The sequence below is a fragment of the Sceloporus undulatus genome, chromosome 4, assembly GCF_019175285.1.
Source record: "Sceloporus undulatus isolate JIND9_A2432 ecotype Alabama chromosome 4, SceUnd_v1.1, whole genome shotgun sequence".
Classification (NCBI taxonomy): Eukaryota; Metazoa; Chordata; class Lepidosauria; order Squamata; family Phrynosomatidae; genus Sceloporus; species Sceloporus undulatus.
In genome coordinates this window covers 120,009,208-120,032,576 of record NC_056525.1, presented here as the reverse complement: position 1 = coordinate 120,032,576, position 23,369 = coordinate 120,009,208, and the positions used below count along the sequence as shown (strand labels likewise).

Here is a 23,369-nt window from a genome sequence, read left to right as displayed (position 1 = left end):
TTTGAAAACCTGGCAACTATATGTGAAGTGGTACAATGTCCACACTGTCATTTCAAGGGGGCATTCACAAAACAGTTATAACACTATTACTTCACTTTAACAGTCATGGCTTCGTCCTATGAAATCCTGGGATTTGCAAGGGCTTTTGGGGTGGTATTTAGACTTCTTGACCCCAAACTATTATAGTTTGGTGAGGCCAAAATGCCACCCCAAACTACAAACCCAAATGGTTTTGCAGCAACCAGTCTGCAAAAGGCTTTATGTGGCAGTAAAGGAGTATTTCCCTTTAAATGTATCCAGGGTTGGCCCTTATAGCAAAGTACAATAACATCCAAAATCCACAAAAATTGTGATATATTTCTTGGGCCAGCCAACATTCACAACATAAGCTTTGCTGTTCTGTGGCTTCAAGTCATTTCTGACTTCTTCCGACTCTATCATTGGGTTTTCATGGCAAGTTTCCTCAAAGGGGTATGCCATTGTCATCCTCTGAGGCTGAGAGAGTGTGACTTGCTCAATATCACCCAGTGGGTTTCAGTGGCCAAGTGGGGATTTGAAGCCAGGCCTCCCGCTGTCCTAGTCCAACGCTGAGACCATTTCACCACGCCGGCCCTCACACATGTGTATTGTGCATTTTGCTTGGCCTCTTAACTGTAGGAGATAGCATTTCAGAACAACACAACCTTTGTGCGTGAAAGTACTGTATACAGTACAGAGATTCCACCTCAACATGAGGAAGAACTTCCTGATGTTCAAAATAGAGGATCTTAAAGTAAAAAATGGAGGACATAATGAAAGAAAAGCTAGAAAAATAATAGGAATGTAAATCCATGTTTCTTAGCTAAGCTTAAAATGAAGGCCAGTCAAGTACAAATGGAGGACATGACCAAAGAAAAGTCAAAAACACCATATATAAATCTCTGCTTCTTAGTATGTGTACGATATTTGAAGTTTGAAATGGAGGACATTCAAGGAAAATGTAGGGCATATGCAAACCAAAGGAGGGCCTGACCAAAACAAAAGCTAAAAAACACTCATAAAACATAAAATCCTTGCTTTTTAGCCCTGCTCCAAATGGCGTACATCTTGGAATCCCTCTTGCACAAAGGGTCATAAAATGGAGGACAGGTCCTGGAAAAGGAGGTGGAGGATTTCCTTGAACCCCACTGGGTGCCCTTGGGCCAGTCACACTCTCTCAGCCTCAGAGGATGGCCATGGCAAACCCCTCTCTGAGGAAACACTCTTATGACAGATAGGGTTGCCAGAAGACACACCAACAACAAAGCTTGTGTTGTGAATTTAGGCCGGCCCAAGGAATGTTATCCCTGTTTTGTGAGGTTTTTATTGATGACAACAAATGACAGGGCTTGGCCATGGAGAATCATAGGGGGAATCCTTGGCCATAGGGAAGCGCTTTGGTAGCGCTTGAACTGTTTTGTGGCTCAAGGCTATGAGCCTTGAGCCACAAAACAGTTCAAGCGCTACCAAAGCGGGTTATTTCTCCAGTGTGGCTGCAGCCTTTACTCTTTCCCTGCTGCTGGGTGTAAGGAGGAGGAGGAGGAGGAGGCGTTTCCCTGAGTCCAGAAAGCTCTGCGTAGGAAAAAGAGGCCTGCTCTGCCTCCCTCCCTTCCCTTCATAGCCAGGGAGGCCGGCCCTTCTCCGCCTAGGCCTCTCCTGCTCCTCCTCCTGCTGCCGCCAAGGGGCTTCTCTGCCGGGCAGCACTCCGTGGCTCAGGCCCTCCTCCTCCCTGCCTTTGCCCCTTGGACTAGAGAAGGAAGGAAGGAAAGGAGGCCTCCCCCAGGCCTCTCCCTCCCAGCGGGGCCCTTGAGGTGAGACCCCTTTCACTACCTTCCCTCCCCCCCAAAAAACGTCCTCCATTTTGAGCAGGGCTAAAGAAGCACCGCCTTTTAGATGCTTTGTATCAGGGGTCCCTAGGCTTTGGGGGGTGGGAAGGTCCTCCATATTTTCTTTCTCTCCCTCTCCTCCTCTTTCTCCATTCAGAGCCTTGGCTTGGTGTTGTGTTTGGTAGCCGTCTCACGTCCTCCATTTGTTCCTTCAAGGTCCTCCATTCTGAGCCTTGGCATGGATTTATAGGACTGTTTTTTGGCTTGTTTGGGCACGTCCTCCATTTTGAGGTTGGCAGAGAAGCATGGATTCATGTTTTATATCAGTGCTTTTGTCTTCTTATTTGGGCACGTCCTCCCATTTCTCTTGGATGTCCTCCATTTCCAGTTTAGCCAAGAAACATGGGGTTTTTTTTTGTTTGTATTTCTATGAGCGTTTTTGGCTTTTATTTGGCCATGTCCTCCATTTGGAGGTTGGCTTTATATTTTATTTTGAGCATGGATTGATATTTTATATCAGTGTTTTAGGCTTGTTATTTGGGCATCCCCCCATTTCTCTTAAATGTCCTCCATTTTGAGCTGGGTTTCTATTTATATCACTGTTTTCACCTTTTGTTGGGTCATATCCTACATCTGTCTTGAACACCCTCCATTTCAAGCTTGGCTTTATATTTCACATTAGTCTTTTTGCTTTTTATTTAGACATGTCCTCCATTTTGAGCTTTGCTAAGCAGCATGGATTCCTATTTATATCAGTGTGGCAAGCTTTTGTTTGGCCATGCCCTCCATTTTTCCAGAGGGGACCCTCTTTCCTCCTCCTTGCAATCTTTCTCTGTGTGGTTGTATTTACATGTGTTTGCAGGTGACAAGACCATTTATTGCTCCCTCATCTGGGATCATGGATGCTTCTTGCTAGGTAAGCTCAGGCTGGCATCATTGATCAGTATGCTGCAGATGGCAAAAGGCTCCTCTTCGTTCCTTGCGGGGAAGGAAGGTTGTGGGTCCCTCTGATTTTGGTGCCAGGATCTGTGTCCCCCGCCTTGTGCTTTGTAAGATTTCTCCCTTCCTTGCTGTTATAGATCTATAATCTCAATTCACTGGGATATTCCAGTGCGGATGCAGCTTTGCAACAATGCAGGCAGTTTGCATGGAGGCGTCCTTTGACAACTGGCTGGAGAAGGGGACTTTGGGTGGTGATTTTGAACCCCGTCCCCTGCCTTAACCTCAAATCTATTTCAGGGTTTATAAGGCAGCCAGCGTTGAAGCGTGGCTGTCAGACTGAGCTTGCCCCCTGCTGTGTATCTGGATGCATAATGCACACACATTGCAAGGGTGAATTCATAACTCCTTCCAGAGGAGGGCTTCCTGTTTGTTTACAAAATGCACTTGGCGCTGCTGTCAGAGGACTAGTAATGGAGGCCGTTCAGTCGCCCACATCGAGTTCCTTAGGGACTGTCCATGTCATTCCTTGTAGCCTAGGAAGAAGGGTGGATTTGGTGTGTCTTTGCCTGCGTCACTCATCTGTCACTGAAGGGAGAAGTGGTGTCTGAGCCTCCCTCTGTGTTTGGAAAAGGTGAGGTCCATTCTGCCCTCTTTTTATCCTCCTCCCAATATACTATTCTTTCTTTGGTCCTTGGCGCATCAGCTGCAGTTAATTGGGATATTCCAACCATGTCACTGCTGGTGGCAGTGTAGCGTTTTTTTTCCTTCTTCCAAAAACCCAAAATGAGGTTAGAAATTAATAATTGTGTTCCCCTCGGAGGCTCTAGTGCTGCCCCTGGCTCTCCTTCTGTTCAAGTGATTGAAAGCCATTGTGCGTGGCTTAAATATGCTGGGCAGGAGTAAGCACAAATGGCAGGGTTCTTTCACGTACGCCGTCTTCATTACTCAGGGACCTGGTTTGAAAATGACTCACTCCAGATCAGACGTGGCTGGTAAAATGTTTGTATTGCCCGACACCGACGTGGCCTCAAATGCAAGGCTTTTTTGGTAGACTCAGGTCACACACATTCAAAGTGTGTACGCAGGTATAGAGCAGCACCACAGATCTGGAAGGGAATGTATTGCCCATTTGTTCCAATCCACTGAGGTTGGGATCTTACATCCAACTCATTCCCAACACATATTTGTCTTTTAAAATCAATTTCTCACCCAGAAGGAAGTTCTATAACTTCTCTTTAAGAACTTGACCCAATACTGAGTTGCTCTTACAATGTATGACAGTTTCATCCTCTGTTACCTAAATTCATAGGTAACATTTAAAATATTGTGTTCTGTTCTTAGTGGAGCGCTAACTCTTCATGTTCGTTCATTTCTTTCTGTTAACTGTTTGAAAATGGTCATCATTCCTTACTGTTATATTTTTTTGTTGTTTCTAAGGTTAAATATTTGAGAATGAATGAACTTGATGCCAGATTAACCAGAGCTGGGGTGGGAGAGGGGCAGGGGAAGAAAGAAATGCTTAGACAGCTGTATTATACTTTGGGGGGAATGATTTGAAAACTACCAAACCATTTTGACTAGCCTGTGTCTACCCATTTTGGTAAAACTAGCCTGGTAACTTTAACTTGCCACAAATAACCAGACAGACTTTGCAAGCTATCTTTTGGAAACACCACCTTGCAAGGGTTTATAATCATACCATTTCAGTGTAGGAGAGACAGCAGAAGAGACTCTAGTAATACAGAGAGAATACAGCTAAAGGATTAGGTACTGTTCACCAAGGGCAATCTCAAAATTAATTGGGATATTCATATATCCATGTCTGTTGTGTGTTTGCAATGACACAGCGAGCATTTTAGAGGGTGTGATGTGAGGAACGTAACCCAGACCTACTCACCCACGCCATTCCAGTCATACACAATTTCTGCTTATCCCTTGTTTTTGTAATATATATTGACATCTGGATTTATATAGTAACATAAATAAGGTTGACACATTTTTCTTGGACTCCACATGTGAGGATATCTACCTTGGGAGGTGTGTTAATTAATGTGATTAGTTTTGTGGAAAGGTTAGGCATGGGTGAACTGTCAGAAATTGCAGCTCCATTGTGAAGCTGGCAAGGAAGAAGATTTAAGCATGGGTATTGTTAAAAGTTGTAATTTATAGGTGTGTTGCCTAGTGTCTGAATAATAGGCTGCTGGGTGACATGACACAAAGATTATGACTTCTGTTTGTCTCCATGCAATTATTTATTTTGCAAATCCCTGTTATGTTCCTGGCCTAATAGCCCATGCTATATTGGCAGCAAAGCACAGCAGGGTGTGTGTTTTATTGTGTAATAATGTTCAGTGGCTGAAAACCATTCTTCTCCACTTTGTGTCTTGCAACAGACTGTGGGGTTTGGTGGTGTTAGACGGCATCTATGTGCTGTGCCATCTTGCAACATACAAGGCTCCAGAATGTCAGCACTGAAGCAGATGCGTTCAAACTTTGCTTTTGTTGAGCCAAGTGCCTTTTCTGTTGCATAGTAGGCCTGAAAGAAGGGGCATGCTGAAGCCGAGGCATTGTCTGTGAAAAGAGAGGGCTGGTTGTTGTGTGGTGGAGGCCTCCTGCCAAAAATGTTAGCTAGATTATTTCAGATTGTAATTCAAATTATGGTTTTCAGCCTTCCTCATCTCTGCATTTCTGGCTCATGAGTCTCCTCTCTGTCCATTCATTCTCCTGATTTTTTTCCATTCTCCAAACTCTGTGGGGATTTTTTCTTACTTCTTAGGCTTGTTTCTTTTTCTTTTGAGGACTGCACCAGCTTTTCCTTTCTTTTCAGGGTCTCTGTGTATGTGAATGCAGGAAAGATGCAAAATACGTTGTGCTGTCATGTCTGGAGTGATTTCAGCTCTTGGAATTGTCTAGTAGTAATTGATTTACTTTTTAGGACTTTTCTAAGTGTGAATGAGATGTGAAAGAATTCTGGAACCACTCAGAAATCTCGATAAGAAAACTGTTTCAATCTAAGCCGTGTTATTGTTTTTGTGTTTGCATTTTATAAAAATCATACAGTCCTAGTCAAGTCTGTTTGGATGGGATTTGCAGCTTGGTACCATAATATATCTGTTGCAGTGACATATACTGGAGTTGATGGTTGTGGTACCAGTGGTGGAGCAAGTAGGGCAGGGTGGGAAACCGTTAGTCCTCTTGTTATGGGCAGTGGGTATTTCCACAGGCCCTTACCATTGGCTTTGCTGGATGCAGCTGATGGTAGCTGTAAGCCAAAACATCTAGAGGCCAAATTTTCTTCACCCTTGAAATATGGTATGTAGGGAGTAGAAAATTGTTACTTGTTTAGAAAATGGAGATTTTAGGTATGGGAGGCCTCTGGTTAATAAAAAAAAAAAGTGGGGGAGTTTGTTACTGTGCCAGATGCACTTTGTTGATGCATTTGGATTTCTTGTTGTAATTGAAAGTTGGTTGGATGAGCTATTGACATTATATCAGCATGCAGAAAACCTACTCACATTGGCTGTGGCATACGGCATTATGTGCAAATGTATAGCCAGTCCACAACAAACATGTCATGGGAGTGGTGGATGTGGTGAGTGTGAGGAGTATTTGTGTATTTGGCTAGCTCTTAGATTCTGTGCGGTGGGTAGTTATTGATAGATCTTAACTGGGTCTAGTATGCATGCCAAAGGCAGAAATCCTTCACTATTAAAAAAGAAAAAAGAAGAACCATGAAATGCTTTTACTGTTATTGAGGTGTTGATGTAAGGAAAAAGTCTGGATGAAAAAACATTTGAACCTTGAAATGTACTCAAGAAAGTTTTTTTAAAACTTTGGTGATCGCTGTCCTTTGCTTTCCTAGTGATGTATATTCCACAGAGTTTTTTTTTGGTATCCATGACTAGTGAAAATTTGCTGCTCCAGCTTTTTTAAAGTTGTCCATGTATAGTAACCCAAGTTAATTTTTTTTTACATTTTTTACATTTACTTCTTGCCAACTTAGCTTTTTCAGAAACATCTAAGACAGTGTTATTTGTTAAAGCAACCAGGATGTCAAGGTAAAGTAATAACAGATATTGCTGTTCCTTGTGCTGAAGACCAGCTGCTGTAATAATACTATATTTTAATAATTTTTACAGTAGTGATACATTCTTCAGATGTAGAAGGCACCCAAATGACCAGTGACCTTGGATTAATACAAGGAAATAAAACTTATATGAACTATCATTACATCTCCCTTGTGCTGTTGAATCTTAAGTGGCTGTATCTCGGGCATGGGATGCTCTTCATCTTAAAATCATGTTGAACTGGGTAGCTTATGAAACTTAGGGAGCAACTCCTGCTTTTATGTTTTTGGAGGTATGTGCAAACCAGAGATATCTCCCCTCAAAAGTGAATGGAAGTTGAATATCCAAGATGTGTTCAGGTATGAGTACTGAATATTGATTTTTTTTAAAAATGGAGATATGGGAGTATAAGAGGAAGGGCAGCTCCTTCCTTCCTTCCTTCCTTCCTTCCTTCCTTCCTTCCTTCCTTCCTTCCTCAGTGTAGCTTCAACAATTTAAATTGTCATTTCTGTCTACCCCGCTCCATGGCTTGTCCCACATCTTAAGCTTGGGAAAATAACTTTAAACAGTGCCTTAAGGTGCTTTTATATTAAGTACAAGGAAATGAGATGTTGAGCGGATTTCATTGTGCCAGAACAATTATGGATTTCATCAAGTTTACATTTTTGTTGTCATTGGCCCCCTTTTTAACCTGATATATGTGGGGCTGCCATAAGTCAGCATCCGATTTGAAGGCACATTTGCTGAGTAACAGCCCTTGACTTACATACCAAATGACAAATTTGACTTTGCCTCTGCTTCTGAATCATACTGTGTAGCAAAATGAATTTCATTATACAATTGGATTTGGAGGCACCATATGTATACAAATCCCTGTCATCAGGCCTGTCGACAAGAAGAATTACATGGTTGTTGTTTTTTTAAGTTAACAAAGCTTCTGACAATGAAGGTCCTTTTTATGAAGTCTTTTTGCCCTATCCAGACCCTTCTTCTCCTAGCTGGAATATTTTTTAGCAGCATTGCTATTGAGATGGTAATGATGGAAACCTGGAGAAGCACAGATTTTAAGTGTCAGGTTGCAGTGACATGTCTCCAGTAAGCAATGCAATAAAACCTGAGCTGGGAAAGCATGAAATTCTGCTCTAGCTATGTGTGTGTGTCTGCCTACCACAGGCAAGGTAAACAGCAGCTTGCTGAGTACTGTATATGTGAACAACAAAATACAAGGAAAAGGGGAGAACAGGTAAGCCGGCCTCACCATTTAACCCTCCTCTCCCCAAAGCAAAGGCAAAGACCTGTGAGTTTGGTCACAAACATAAACACTGTAAGAAAAGTGGACACTGGTGAAAGAAGGTGTTGTCTCTAGCTGCATTTTGGAAGAAGCCTTCAGGTAGCCTCTTGAAGGTTCAAAGTATTGTTAATTTCTTATGCAAGGCTTACCTATTGGAACCTGTTTTTGTTTATTTCATTTTACTTAACAATGGCAATAGCAAGTACACGTCTATACCATTTCCAAGTGAACTTGCACTCCCAAAGCAGTTTACAATGTGTAAGCCAATTGCCCCCAACAAGCTGAGGATTCATTTTACTGACCTATGAAAGGATGGAAGGGTGAGTGGACCTTGGAGCACTCCTCAGACTTACAACGTTGTGGCTGCAGTATCAGCATTGAACCACTGCGCCACCAGGGCTGCTTGTGTATATTATTTTGTTTTGAATAAATGTGTTTTATTCAACTTGCTGAAATGTGTTGAATTGCTCTTCTGCCTTTACCATCCCATCTCTTTCTGTGTTATTTCTGCCTCTGGTATAAAATTTTCTGTTAAAAGAAGTAATGTCCAGGAACACATCTGTTTTGTTAACTTGTGATGTCAAGGAAGCCCAACATTATAATTTCTGTATAAAAGAATACAAAATTGCTCAGGGAAGAGGATAATAGCAAATGTCTTCCTGTGTTTGGAGGAGCCATGTGATTTTTAGCTTGTTTCCTGCTGTTCCTGTCTTTTTCCCTCTGTGCTTTTGGAATATTCAGCTCTTCTGTGCTATTCTGCCAGCTGAGTTTCTTGGTGTGGTGGAGATCTTCATTCTGCTGGATTAAAGAGGTTCTTTAAGGGAGGAGGAAGAAGCAAAACCTGCTTTTTGAAGTCATTCAGCAGAGAAAACTATGCTGGAAACACCACAAGTCTAGAAGTTAGAAAAGTTTCTTTTTTAACATGTTAATTTGGTGTAATATAAAGCGCATAATTACTCTGATGGACGAGGTCTAGCTGGATTCTCTTACAGATCAGGACTGAGCAGTCCTAGGGTACATTCGCACTACACAGTTATAGTGCTATGGTTCCACTTTAAGTGCCATACTTCCATCCTGTGGAATCCTGGGGTGTATATTGAGGCACTGGAGCTCTCTGGCTGAGAAGTCTAAATGCTTCTCCCTTCTCTCTCAGCCTCAAGGCTTATCCTCTTTGAACAAATCTTTCCAAGAAAGCCCCATAATAGGATTTTAGGGTCGCCATAAATCAGAAACTACTTGAAGACAGACAACAACAACAACATTGCAAATATCAGGATTCCACAGGATGTTGCCATGGCCATTAGATTTTAATGTAGCCCTATAAGTGTGTTTAGTGTGAATGGGTCTGGTAATCCTGGCTATGGTTGAATAACTGGAATACAGTGGAAGGAAATAATTTGCAGAGGCAAAGGGTTGGGCAGGAAGCTGTGGAAGTACTTACGGTAATCCTTTTAACCTTCTGTTAGTCACTGATGCTTCCTCTGTTTCTGGATATGTTTTGGGCTTGTTGTTGATTCTAGGAAGAGATTGTAGGACAGTGATAGGCAAAATCTGGCCCTGGGTCATCTCTTCTCCTCCCAGGCTGTACTTGCAGCCACTTGACCTCTCAGGATTTTCCAGACTGTTCTGCTTCTTGTTGAAACAAAAAGATGGATTGCCTCTCTTAGAATCCCCAGGAGTAGCAATTCTCCTTATAGATTTCAGAGCTGGTGTCCTCTGGGGAACATCCCCCCACCCACATACATGCACATTTTCCAAAATTGGGATTTCTGGACACTTCTGGGGCTGTGGGGGCATTTTTGGGTGCTCATTGTGGCCTCTAGAACAGTGATGACTAATGTTTTAGAGACCGAGTGCCCAAACTGCAACTCCAAACCCACTATTTATCTCAAAATGCCATGTCCCTCTGGTTTTCTAGTAACAAGCTCTGGCAAACTCTGCTGAGGCGACGGTGTGTGTGCTCACAGAAAGGGCTCTGAGTGCCACCTCTGGCACTCGTGCCATAGGTTTGCCACCACTTCTCTAGAAGATCCCAGGGGGAGAAAATTGGTCTGTGGACCAAGCATGAGTTGGATACACTACTGCTAAACCTTTCCCCATGTTTTGATAAACTTCTCCATCATTATGTTGTAATATGTGGGGGTTGTGAAGAGATTTGAGGTTACATTGGCTTTAGGCTTGTGTAGAAGAACTGACCTTGAAGGAATCTTTATGTACTGTAGAACCTTATAAATCTATGCAGCGCTTTACTGAGAAGTGAGACATTTATATGTGTTTCTGTTTAAACCTCACCCCCAAAGTCTACATGTGGGTTGTTCTGCCTTCTGCATAATCTCTATATCTAAAGCATTGTGAGTAAAGTTTATAAAAGATGAGCAAATACCAGAGTACTCAGTGCACTTCTGTACTTAGAAGCAACACCTGCCCATCTCTGAGCCCAGGAAGTTAGAAATACACAAATTGTATTCATTCCATAGGGCTGTATGCCAGATACTGTATTCTTTTTCTCTCTCTCTTCCCCTCCCCATTTCAGTCTGCCATTAATCTGTTTCTGTTCCAAGATGTTCTTGCAAAAAGTGACAATTGGTCTCAAACCTGTTGTTAGATATGTACTACCTAGAATTAATAGATGTTGGAGTTAACTAAGAAGAATTTGAAATCAATTGAGAATTGAGTCTTTGTTTTCTGGTCGCAGAAGAAAAAGCATCCCCCCCCCCCCGACGTTGGACAAGGATATTTCTTGATTTCTGCCTCTTCATAATTCTGTTGAAATGCCTTTCATCTGTGCTGGCAAACAAAATGTCTGGGTGGGTTGATATCAGCAGCCCTTCATGTTTAGTTTCTGACATTTTAAAAAATTCATTTTGCCAAAAATGTATTTAGAGAGAATCCCAAAACAAAACTATTAGGCTGTTGTTGTTTTTTAACTTTCTGTTCAGGAGAATGCTGTGGCTGTCTTTCTTGTTGTCTGCTATAGATGTATAGTGTTTACTTGTCTGTATGAGCTTACCTTTATTCTTTTTCAAACTGTGTTTGCATTGTTTTTGTTAAGTTATTGTAAGTACTAAAACAGCTGGTTTTTGTTGTTCCAATAAAGCGAATGAATTAAAAAGAAACTTGCTTGTTAATTGACAATGTTTGCTATCAATTGACCAGTTAAATGCCTATTGCCAACATACATTGTGCAGAGGTTGATGGAGGGCAGACAGGGTTTCCTGACTTGTCTGCCAAAATGAATAATGTTTCTTAATCATCTAACATTTGAAAACCACTGCTATAATGAATGCATATTTACTTCAGCACACAGTGGTCTGAAATATCAGTGTTATTATAGTTAACGCTAATTCCACTGTTCAAAATGTAATGTTGTTGTCTACTTGTTAATATATAATAATTAGATGTTTCATGCTGTTGGAAATATCTCCCCATTGTTTGTTAAAGATAAGCAGCTGAAGGCTATTTCACCTACTTTTTGTGGACCTGCTAAATGTTATGTATGTTAATATTTTTGCTTATAATTTTAGTTGTATAAATTAATTTCAAAAATCACAGATGTTCTACACTTTGGTAAAAATCTGAGTTTTGTATGTACTGCTTGGCCTCATATAATCATTTGAAAACCTTGTTTTCTAGGGGATGCTAACCATACTACATAACTGTGGTGGGGAATTTATGACAGTCCAGCTCTTTCCCATCAGCCTTAGCCAGTTGATTGTAACCAATGTGGAGTGACAGTGGGATCTGTAGTCCAACGTCTGGACCGCATAGAGCCTGCCATATCTTTTTAAAAGAGTTCTAGATATGAGTGCCTCGGGGACACAGTGAGGATTATTTTTAACATGAAGTTACTTAGGAGTTCACTGAAAACTAATATACAAGAGTGCTTGAATAGGGCCTGAATACCCTAAAGGCATCAGATACCGTCTGATTTTGAAAGCTAAGCAGAGTCAACCTTGGTTAGTACTTGGATTGGAGGCCAATATTTGGATGGGAAGCCACCAATTAATACTAGGTGCTGTAGGCTATGTATCAGAGAAAGAAACTGGCAAAACTACCTCTGAGTATTCCTTGCCTAACCCTGTGAAATTCATGGCGTTACCATGAATTGACAGCTTTGTCAATTTGTGAAGGCTCCCTCCGCCAGACACAAACAGACACACTTGTGGAGTTAAGGTGAGGCTAACTTCCCTTATTGTAAAATGCCAAGGTAGCCAAAGAAGCTATTCATTGTATTGAAGTTAGAGAAGAGGGAGAAATTGTTTGGTTTGCAGTTTAATGTGAATTTACCTAGATTGCATTTCGTGAAACAGTACACGGCCTGAAGAATGGTTATACATTGATATTTCCGCTTCTCTGAATTTTGTAATATGAAGATTACGTACAAAAATGCATTAGGAGTAATTGCTCATAAAGGTTTGTGTTAGACAAAACTGCATACATGAATAGAAAAAACTGCATACATGAATGTATTAGGATAAAAAGGAAAAGAGGGTGGTAGGAAGAAGGAATTTAATAATACCTTTGAGATTAATTGATTTATTTCAGCATGGGCTTTTGTAGATATTAATCTACAATATTAATATTTCATGGATATTAATCCATTTGTTCAGATGTACTGGTGGAGTACAATATTACAGGACTTTGCAATATTCTTTTAAGTCTGCAAACAAGTCCATATGCATGTTGGTGTACATTTAGCCTAATACAAAGAGATACCTGTGTCTCTCCTGATGTAATCCTGAAGAAGATGCATAAATGGAGTACAGAATTACCAACATGGCTATCTCTGGAAGCATCTATCAGGCTAAATCAGTGATGGTGAACCTTTTATAGACCAAGTGCCCAAACTACAACCCAGACCCCACTTATTTATTGCAAAGTGCCACATCCCTCTGGCTTTCTAGTAAGAAACTCTGGCACACTCTGTGCTAGGGCAACAGCATGTGTCTTGCATGCGTGCCATAGGTTTGCCACGACTGGGTTAAATGTACACAAGAATGCAAATGGACTTCTATGTGCAGACTTATTAGAATAAATCTGTTTAAGATTGTAAAATGAGAAAATAACCCAAGTGGACAGATTTAAACATTTGTAATTGAGGTATGTGGTTCTGTAGGATGGCGCCTGCTTCTACTTTAGTCTTCTCAAGGAGTTATTTTCTGATTTAGGAATGCTTTGGCTTTTTAAAAAAAGATTACCAAGGCTTACAATCTGTTGATGGCTTTGGCTTCTTGTATTAAAGTTTGTAAACAGTTAAAGAGGGTGGAAGAAAAGTAGCACTGCTGACTGTTGATGAATTATTAATTCACATAATGTACAGTATGTCCATGCATCTGTGTGTGTTTTGTTCCATTATGCCTCTTCAGCAGTATGTGTAATGGTTCCTCCCAATTGCAAATGACTGGTTTTTATATATAGGTCAGAAAGCATATTGTACTTGGAATAACTATGTCATTTAAGTAAACAAAGATGTTAATCAAGTAGTGCAAGCAATAGTTAAAATGTTGGTGTAGCCCAAAAAGGTGGCTTAGAATGTTGTCACTATAATCCCTATTCAGTGCAACATAAAATACTTCCAAAATAAACAGTAAAGCTATACAAGACACAGAAAAAGAATTGACATGATCAGAATGGTCAAAACACGCCTACTTTTAGAGATTGTTTGTGTAAAAAAAAGAAGAGTGACTGAAAACACAAGAGTAAAACAAGCAGAGATAGCAGAGTCACCAAGGCACAAGAAAGTTGTAAGTCCTGTGGAGACAATGAGAAAATACCCCATGACCAAATGACAAACTGGGTTTGAATCCTCTGCAGATTTGCAAGGGAATATATGCAGTTGCGTATATTTATATACATGGGAATATATGGAGAAACAAGATGTGCCTCTGAGTAAATCAGCATAGGATTAGGCTGTGACCTACACTTGAGAGGCAGCAGATTTTTTTAGATAAAAATAAAAGCGCCAAATAATAAGTAAATAATGCATTTGAAATACTCAGAATTTGGTGATTGAAACCTGGCTTATTTAGGAAGTGCTTGCCCAGGTTTTGTGCACTTGTACAGTTCTTCTTTGTTTATCTGTTCATATAAGTAAGTGAACAAACCAGAAGCTACACTCAAAGCTTCTTGTTGAATCCTAACCAGGAGACCCTGGCATGAATCCTATTGGTAATCCAAGTCAAGTAGACCTCTTCAGTTGTTGAATGGTGAGTCAGAACTTGTGTAAATCCTATTGATTCAATGTTGAGACTGTCAGTAGGATTTAGGCCTATGTTTAGTGGCCTCCCATCAAGCCAGGGTATGGAGCCAGTGGAAGCGAAGGGGCTCTTGGATAAAGCAGATGCATGTTCTGGTTCATGAAGCCAAGATTTGGTTGTTTGAAATCAACCTCTGTTTTAATAATCTGCACACCAGTCTTGAAAGATATAGATTAATATCATGTAGTAGATTAAGATGGAACTGAGTAGAAATATATTGCTTAATTCAGATGGTAAATTCATGGTCAAGCCAGCAGTTTCTTGATTTACAGCTCAGGTTACTTGAAGTATGTTTTGCATTCATTGAAAAGCTAAAGTGTGAAACCAAGAGCATAAACTTTATAGAATATATTGCTTGCAACTTTTTATGGCAGTTGAATCAAAAGGCTTCATTATGGAATAGATATTGATATTAGCATATACTGTACATCCTCTATGAAAAGTAGTATCTGTCCGTGCAGCTCTGAGTCAAGTGAGGAATTGCTGCAAAAAATATACAAGTTCTTCAAGAAAGCTTTTTGTCAGTCTGGTGGATGTGCCTCAAACATGTTTATTAGACTGTTTTTGGTGGGGAAATTCTTGCTTGCATCAAAGTTTCTTCAGTTGTAGTGCCAGGACTAGCAGCAGCCACATTCCTGGTGGCTGGCCGATAGATGTAATAAATTGGTCCATTAAGTGCCACACAGATAAACTATCTCTGTGTGTATGGGTTTTAAATAATCCCAGACTGACGCATCACTGTGGGCAGAGTAATTCCCTTGTGCTACTGAATGAAAGGGACTCTTATAATTAGCTCTCACTGACAACTTGAGACATTCCTGATCTTTTAAAAAAAATTCCACTGGAACATACCAAATTTTATAGGGAAGAAATCACTGGAAGTGGTTTCCTTTTACTTCATGCCCTCTTTCCTTACTTTCCCCTTCCATACCAGCCCACCTGATTGCTAACCTGGTTTAGAGGAGCAGTTGGTCATGGCCCTTTCTTTTCTTTGGTCCTAAATGCACCTCTCACCCACTCTGAATTGAGATTCTGTTACTTACATTGGAATTTTAAAAAAAAATCTCCAGGCAAGTAGACAGGCAGTTGTTTTTTTCCCTTTTAGTTGATGTCCCACCTCATCATTAACATGTTATTGCAAGTGGCCTAGTGAGTTTTCTTTCCCAGTCTTTGCAACTCCCAGAGAGAAACGAATGCCTTTTGATGCGGCTGCTCGCTTTCTGCAAAGAGCCAAAAAAGACATCCCTCTACCCATACAAGTGGGGGCAGTTCAGATGGCCTGGGGGTAAGCCTCTTTCTCCTATTCCATTATGCCTCACTGCTGTTCTTCTGACTTTGCTCAAGTGCCAGAATGTCTGTGGTTGGCGCATGGCACATTGGGCAGAACCATCCTGAATGGCTGGCAAGGCATCAAAGCACAGGACCTGTCTTGCAAGCGGTGCAGCCATGATGAAGGGTAGGAGATTGTGTGCACTAGGTTTGCTGTCTAAGCATGTAGGGGGGGGGTTATTTTTCAACAGTGCAGCTACAGTGGGCATGGATATGCATGTGTGTGAAACCCTCAAGGAAATTAGGAGCCAGTTGGAGACCTTCATATTTTGGAGATGTATTTTTACTCATGTGTTTTCTGCAGACGCTGTTCTGTATGCTGTTCTTCCAGGAGTATTTGCATTTTTTAAAAATAGAAATGCGTCACAGTACATCAGATTTAGGAATATTCATAGATGAAGTTTTTAATATGCATTACTATGGTAGCCAGTCTTCCCAATAACTGTGGAAAATTTAACTAGCTTCCTGCTCTCACATGCCCATTATTAGTCAGCATGGATACACTAAAGGCCTAAAAGAATAAGGAGATCTTTTTATAAAAGTTTATAATCTGGCTGTCAGAGAGCAGTTCTAGTTTGATAACGGCAACCAAACAGATGAATATTTTAAAATCAGAGAATAATCTTCTGCAGTATGAGAATTAAATTTCCCATGGGTAAGCTTAGAGCTTCCTTAGATTCTAACTGTTCTAGCAAGGAAGTCACTGCTGCGTTTTTCCTCCCAGGGACAGAAGACGGCACAAGTGTTGGAAAGAGCTACGTTACAGACCTAACAAGCTCTAGAGCTGCTGCTTTCAAATTAAACCATCTGGTTTAATTTGAAATAGGAAAAAAAATGCACTTTCCACCCTAAAAATTCTTAAAATTGGAATCTGTATCTCAGGGAAGTGATTTTCAAATTTCATTTTTCAAGTTAGGAAATTGCAAGCTCAGAAAATATGGGCATGCCAGTGATTCTTCCATTCTGGCACTAGGAAATTACATGGTTGTTGTTAACTGCCCTCAGGTTGACTTGAATGACAGATTTTCAATTCACACTATCATCACATTTTTTGTGGGTTTTTCGGGCTATGTGGCCATGTTCTAGAAGAGTTTCTTCCTGATGTTTCACCTGCATCTGTGGCTGGGATCTTCAGAGAATGCTTGCCTGGAAAGGAGTTGGGTATGTATATACTGTGTGAACCTGGGAAGGCAGGAGTGATTTGCCTGTGTATTGTTCTGTTGCTAATGGAAGGCCTCAGGCTGGGAGGCTAATGCAAAAGAGGATTAGTGTCTGCTTGATTAGTGTTCATTGTCTGCTGGGAAACCTCTGACCCTGTGAGATTTCTCATTTGCATTTATTGAGTCTTGATCTTGCTATTTTTCAGGACTGGTAGCCATACCTTGTTTACTTTAAGGGTTTCTTCTTTCCTGTTGAAATTATCCAGGTGTTTGTGGATTTCAATGGCTTCCCTGTGCATCCTGACATGGTAGTGGTAGGCATGGTCCAGAATTTCAGTGTTTTCAAACAGTATTTTATGCCCAGGATGGTTTGTAACATGTTCTGCTACTGCTGATTTTTCTAGCTGACCCAGTCTGCAGTGTCTCTTGTGTTCCTTGATTCTTGTTTGTACACTGCTTTTGGTGGTCCCTATGTATGACTTGTCCGCAGATGCATGATATGCAGTAAACTCCTGCGGCTGTGAGAGGGTCTCTCTGGTCCTTGACTGAGTGAAGCATTTGCCGGATTTTCTTTGTCGGTTTGTAAACCATTTGAAGGTTGTGTTTCCTCACTAGTTTCCCTATTGTGTCTGTGACTTCTTTGATGTTTGGTTAAAATACCTTCCCTTTGGGTGGTTGTTTGTCTTCCCTCCTCTGAGTTTTTCTGGGCCTGGCAGCCCTTCTGATGTCTGAGCTGGAATAACCATTTGCCTGTAGAGCCTGGTCTAGGTGCTTCAATTCATCTTCCAAGAAATGGGGTTCGCAGATGCGTTTTGCCCGGTCTACTAGTGTTTTGATTGTGCTTCTTTTTTGTCCTGGGTGATGGTTGGAGTTCTTGTGCAGGCATCTGTCTGTATGTGTAGGTTTTCTGTATACTGTGTGACCCAAACGTTGGTTCGGCTTGCGGATGACTAGGACATCATCATTTAGGTCTTGCAGACACAGGGCTGCGGCTTCCTTGGTTGAATTTATCTTTGGGCCCAAACAGACAGGCCAAAATAAAGCTGCTTCGGGTCACTTTGGAGGTATGCTGTTTAAATGGCACACACATCTTAAGAGGCCAAAAGGTGCGCCAAAGCTGCACTCCAGTCCTTAGGACTGGGGCATGGCTTTGGCATGGCTTCCTGCCTCTTTAGGATGCATGCATAATTTAAACAGCATACCTCCAAAGTGACACAAAGCAGCTTTATTTTGGCTTGTCTGTTCAGGTCCTTTCTGAAATCCTCTTTCCCTACTGACTTCTACCTTAACAAACATTAATTGTCTTTTTAGGGAGTTCCGCCTTCCAATGCTGTGTCCAAAGAACAACAGTTTTAGTTTAGGCATCTTGGCTTTTTAGGCTTGATTTGCTCTAGGACTCATTTATTTATCTTTTTCACAGTCCATGATATCTGTAGAACTCCTCTCTACCAACACATTTCAAATGAATCGATATTCTTCCTATAGGCTGAGTCTCCCTTATCCAAAATACTTCAGACTAAAAGTGTTTTGGATTTCAGATTTATTTTGGATTTTGGAATATTTGCATCTGCTAAATGAGACATCTTGGAGATGGGAACTAAGTCTAAACATGAGATTAATTTATGTTTCGTATGCATCTCATACACATAGCCTGAAGCTAATTTTATGCACAATACTTTTAATAATTTGGCACATGAAACAAAGTTTATACATAATCTCCTTTAAAAACCACCCTATCATCGGCAGCCCTGCTCAGGTCTTGCTGACTCAGGACTATGGCTTCCTTGACTGAGTATCCATCTGTAATCCAGTATTCCTTTTGCCCTACTTCTTTCTATCCTACCAAGCATTATTATGTTTTCTAGTGAGTCATGTTCTGACGTGAGACCTCCTGTCTATGCTTTGAGGTTACCCTTTTCCTCTTCTCTCATAGAATGCCCTCGTCAATGACACCTGCCTAGCATTCACTCTTTATACACTTTCCCTAAATATATAAGGACTTGAGACCCCAAGCGTCTTCCTCTTAATAGTTTAATATTGTGTTTTTATGTGCCTGTATGGTTTAGAATTCACACAGGCAGAGGCTTCTGTTGTAAGAAATATTTACTTTATTGAATAATATTTAGCAAGAATTTAACTTGGGGAGAATAGTTCCAAGGTGGTGTGGGTCCAAAATACACTGCAGAAACTTCTCTGTTTATCCCTAACTCCAGATCATTTATAAACAAGTTTAAAATGCAGGCCGCAAAACAGAACCTTCAAGGACTCCATTGGAAGTCCATTCGGTTAGTAGAAAGACCAACATGGAACTAGAGTACAGCCTGATCTAGATGGGAATGCACTCTCCCATTCTGGAGTACAGCTATGGGGATGTGGGAGTTTTGTTAGGTACTGGCACTAACAAAGGAAAGTTGGGTGGCATTGGTGGCTGGATGTCTTTACCTTTAGCTGGTTCTCTATCAACTCATGTTTAGATTAATAAAGAGTAGAACTGCCCATCTAAAGTGTGGCTAGTGCAAACTGCAGCCCTAGTGACAGGCCAGACACCAGGCTGTCTTGACATACTCTCCTTAGTTTCTTGCTGGTTTTTAAGCCCAAAGACATGGAACCAGAATCTCTGACAAACCATCTCCTTTTGTATGGACCTACTCAGAGACCCAAAACAGGGGTTTGTGTGTAATAGCACTCTGGTTGTAAAACTCCTTTCCTAGGGAAGTTAGCTTGGCTCTTTCATTATTGGCTTTTAGCTAGTAAGGAAAAAGCATATTATTCCACTAACCTTTGCTGATTTTAAAATGTTAACTTTTTTTTATTACGTTTTTACTAGTTTTGCCCACAGTATGGAAATAGTACATTACAAATAAAGTTACCAAGGGCCCTGCTACATTTAGGGCAACAAGGAGGATAATATTGTTATTTTTGTCAGGTAACATAACAGTGGATAATCCTAGTATTTTTTTTTCTTAATGTAATGGATAATGTTTACTTTTTCTCTTAAACCATTGTTTTGGGGACTTGTTTTGGGGGATTGGGGGCCATTTTCAGTGTTTTTAAATCTTGCAAAATGATTCTAAAAATAGCTGAACTGTAATGTTGCCCATTAAAAAAAGCAGTGATACCTCCTAAAAACAAGCACAGCTTAACAATAAATTCCTTTAATGTTCTATGCTTTTAGGTTGTCTAGCTTTAGTGTGAGTGTTTTTACTATAACATTGTCCTGCGTATTCATTAGAGAGAGAAGTGATTCCAAAATATTTTAAGTTACAACATGGAGTTTTAAAATGTTCTAAACAGGAGATGCTGAGAACATTTCAAAACTTCATGTTCCTCACAGAGACTCAGAATGACTAAAGGAAAATATAACATTGGAAATTAAATGTTTCCATTGTAAACAAATATTCCGAAAATCAGCAGATTTTGGCTGAAGCTCAGTGTCTCTTTGCTTCTTTTTTCAGCAGCACTGCTACTGTCAGTGTTATTTATGGGTTTTGAGTGTATTCAAGACAGGCTTGCACAGGCATTATACCCAAAGGGCACCTGTTGGTTAAATGAAAATGGGGTGGTGGTGATGCTGGCTGGTTGGGAGGACAGCTGTTAAGGCTCTGGCTGGTTCCTTCTTTGATCCAGTTGCCAGGCCTTGTCGATTAGGAGGGGCAGGTGTTAAGGCTTTGGTGTAATAATGTCTAGCTAAGGCAAAAGCAGCCAAGAATATAATTGGGAAGCTACCAACAGCTTCCCAAAACACTGAAATGCTTCACCAAGAACAGCAGATAGAAAAGGTATCCTTCTGTTAAACCAAGGTCCATGTTTTGTTTCTCCCTGAGTGGGACATTAGCCATGTTCAAATGTCACATTGGACTAGACTTAGGCAATCTACAGCCAGGGGCCTGGACTGATCCATTAAGTCTCTTTGTTCTTTTTGCCACAGGCAAAGGATCTTTTTCTTAGTACACTATTCATTCTTGCTGTGCTGAATTGTGGACCAGACAGGGGCAGTGACTATTCTGTAGCCCAGGGGTAGGCAACCTGCGGCCCGCGGGCCGGATGCGGCCCGGCAAGGCCTTGGGACCGGCCCCAGCCTGGTCCTGCCGCCGATTGCCACCGGGGCCTTTGGGGGGCAATTGTCTATAGAAGCCTCAGAAACATGTATTTATATTAACATTTTTTTTAAAAATCAGCAAATTTTTTCACGTGTCCTCCATTTTTTTTAAAAAGTGTCTTCTATTTGAAAATTTTGTCCTACATTTGTCCTGGTTTATTTATATATTTAATTTTTTTAAAAATTATTTAATTATTTATTTTTTGCCTTCGGCCCCCCAGTTATCTGAGGGACAGCAACCCGGCCCCCGGCTCAAAAAGGTTGCCTACCCCTGCTGTAGCCACTTGAACCTTAAGTATAGATGAGGCAGAAGAGTAGAAATGGCTGTTTTTCAAAATGGATTAAAAAGGAGCTGACATTCTGGAGTCTCCTGCTTCACATACATGCATTGACACTGGCCAGATTTTAAATTGTGGACATGTTTTGATTTCTAGTCAGTGAGTCAGTGTTCATGCCCTCACAAGTTTTCTCCCAACCTGGCCTTCTTGTGAAAATTGTTTGCAAGTGAAATCCTTCTAACCTTGCTATGAGGTATGTGCAATTTTACAACTGTTGTATCTTAGTTGGCTGGGTAAATGAATTATAATGGCCCTTGAGAGAGAGAAAAGCAAAATTTTAGTTGCACATTCTTCATCCTATTTCCCAGCAGTTTGTGCTGGACACTGGATGTTTGTCTGTAGTTTGAATGTTACTGTTAAAGCGCTCCAGTGTATGAATGCATCCAGTATGTGTGTGTGTGTACACACACACACACGCACACACACACACACATATATACATACATATACAATAACTTCTGTGTGCACACATAAAACACTCTGTGTCTGCACTACAAACATTTATTTTTATGAAGTTTTGTGTTTTGGAAGAGGAAAGTTACTCAACTGCTTTATTTTTATTTGGCATGATATTTCTATTCTTTTCAAGAAAAGCTGAGCTTAAAACAAATACACTTCATGCTTTCCTGTCTAGATCATAGGAAGTCATTTTTGGAAGGTGAATAATTTATTCTAGCATTCTAGTTGGAAGGACATATTTCTTTGCCATCCTCTCTGGTTTTTAGGCAGGTAGATGGATTGATAGGAGCCACTTGTCTTCAATAAGGCTCTAATTTTAGGGCAATCTCTTTTTACGTTTGAAACTGTTTGCCACGTTTTCCTGGTGCAGTACTGTAAAAGCAAGTGAAAGAAAATATGACAGATTAGCAAAAATATGCTGCCCATAAAACAATGAGCAAGTATCTAAGGGAGATCTTCTTGAAGATCTTTGCATATTGAGCTTCTTATAGTCGGGGTGGGGTGGGGTGGAAGGAAGATTTTGACTTTACTACAGTGGTGTCATCATGGTTGGCAAGTTATTTATTTTATTTCCCAACTTTTCTCTCAACATATTTTACCTCCCACCTTTCCGCCAAGGCAGCTCACAGTGGTCTATCCTCCTGCCAAAGGGGTGAATAGCCACCCTTTCATTTACATGGGGTGTACTTGAGGATAGAGATGTTCTCTGAGGCACCACTGGGTTGTGGGTTAAGCTGCTAGGCATCCCTGGAATCATTGAGGATCTTTCCTCATGAAAGGACTTTCTTCTTAGTGGGGTAATATTTGTGTTGACAAAACTGAAAGGAGTGCTCACCAGAGTCGTGTTCCCTAAGCACAGCCTTTACTTCTAGAGGTACTTCTTTTCTTCTTATAATAACTAGGCAGCAAAACACCATACAAGTGACATACTGATTCCCCACCTCCACCCTTAAGTTTGGAAAGTCATAGGAAAGCCACTAATACCAGATATATGGTGGAGTACCCTAGGAGAGATACCCAGCATTGAGACATAAATTCATTGTATAGCTACATTGTGGGTTCTCTTCTGTGGTTGTATTGGGAGTATGAGGGAATGCTTAGACCAGTGATGGCGAACCTATGGCACGCATGCCAGAAGTGGCACTCAGAACCCTCTCTCTGGGCACATGTGCCATCACCCCAGCACAGAGTATGCCAGAGTTTGTTACTGGAAAGCCAGAGGGACATGGCACTTTGCAATAAATAAGTGGGTTTTGGGTTGCAATTTGGGCACTCAGCCTCTAAAAGGTTCACCATCACTGGCTTAGACAGTAGGACATCATGTTAGGAACTGTGTGTGTGCACACGTGCCCAAATGCATGTATGGTATTTTTAGAAATACATGTAAAATCTTGTTTTGGTGGGTGGAGTGTGCTTGGAAAGATGAGTTCTGACTGTGCAGTAATCTTCCAACACAAAGTGGATCTGTTGGTGGAATCTGTTTTGCTTCTCCACATAAGAATTAATGGCAAATATTTGTTCATATGAGGAAAAAGTTGACAAACTGAAGATTAGCACTGAAATGGCTGACTAAATCTCTTCTT

At 40.9% G+C, this 23,369-nt stretch overlaps 1 protein-coding gene across 2 annotated transcripts in view; it reads left to right on the top strand.

Annotated features, from left to right (window-relative positions):
• The first annotated feature begins 1,624 nt into the window (after positions 1 to 1,624).
• The window catches only part of C4H1orf21 (chromosome 4 C1orf21 homolog), a 145,639-nt gene continuing 123,894 nt past the window's right edge, over positions 1,625 to 23,369 (top strand). Inside the window, exon 1 of one of the 2 annotated variants that reach the window (XM_042463706.1) lies at positions 1,625 to 1,829. The gene's annotated coding sequence lies outside the window, so the exon portion shown is untranslated. Of the gene's footprint in view, positions 1,830 to 3,268; positions 3,418 to 23,369 lie in introns of those variants that run through there. The other variant, XM_042463707.1, reaches the window with a different exon arrangement.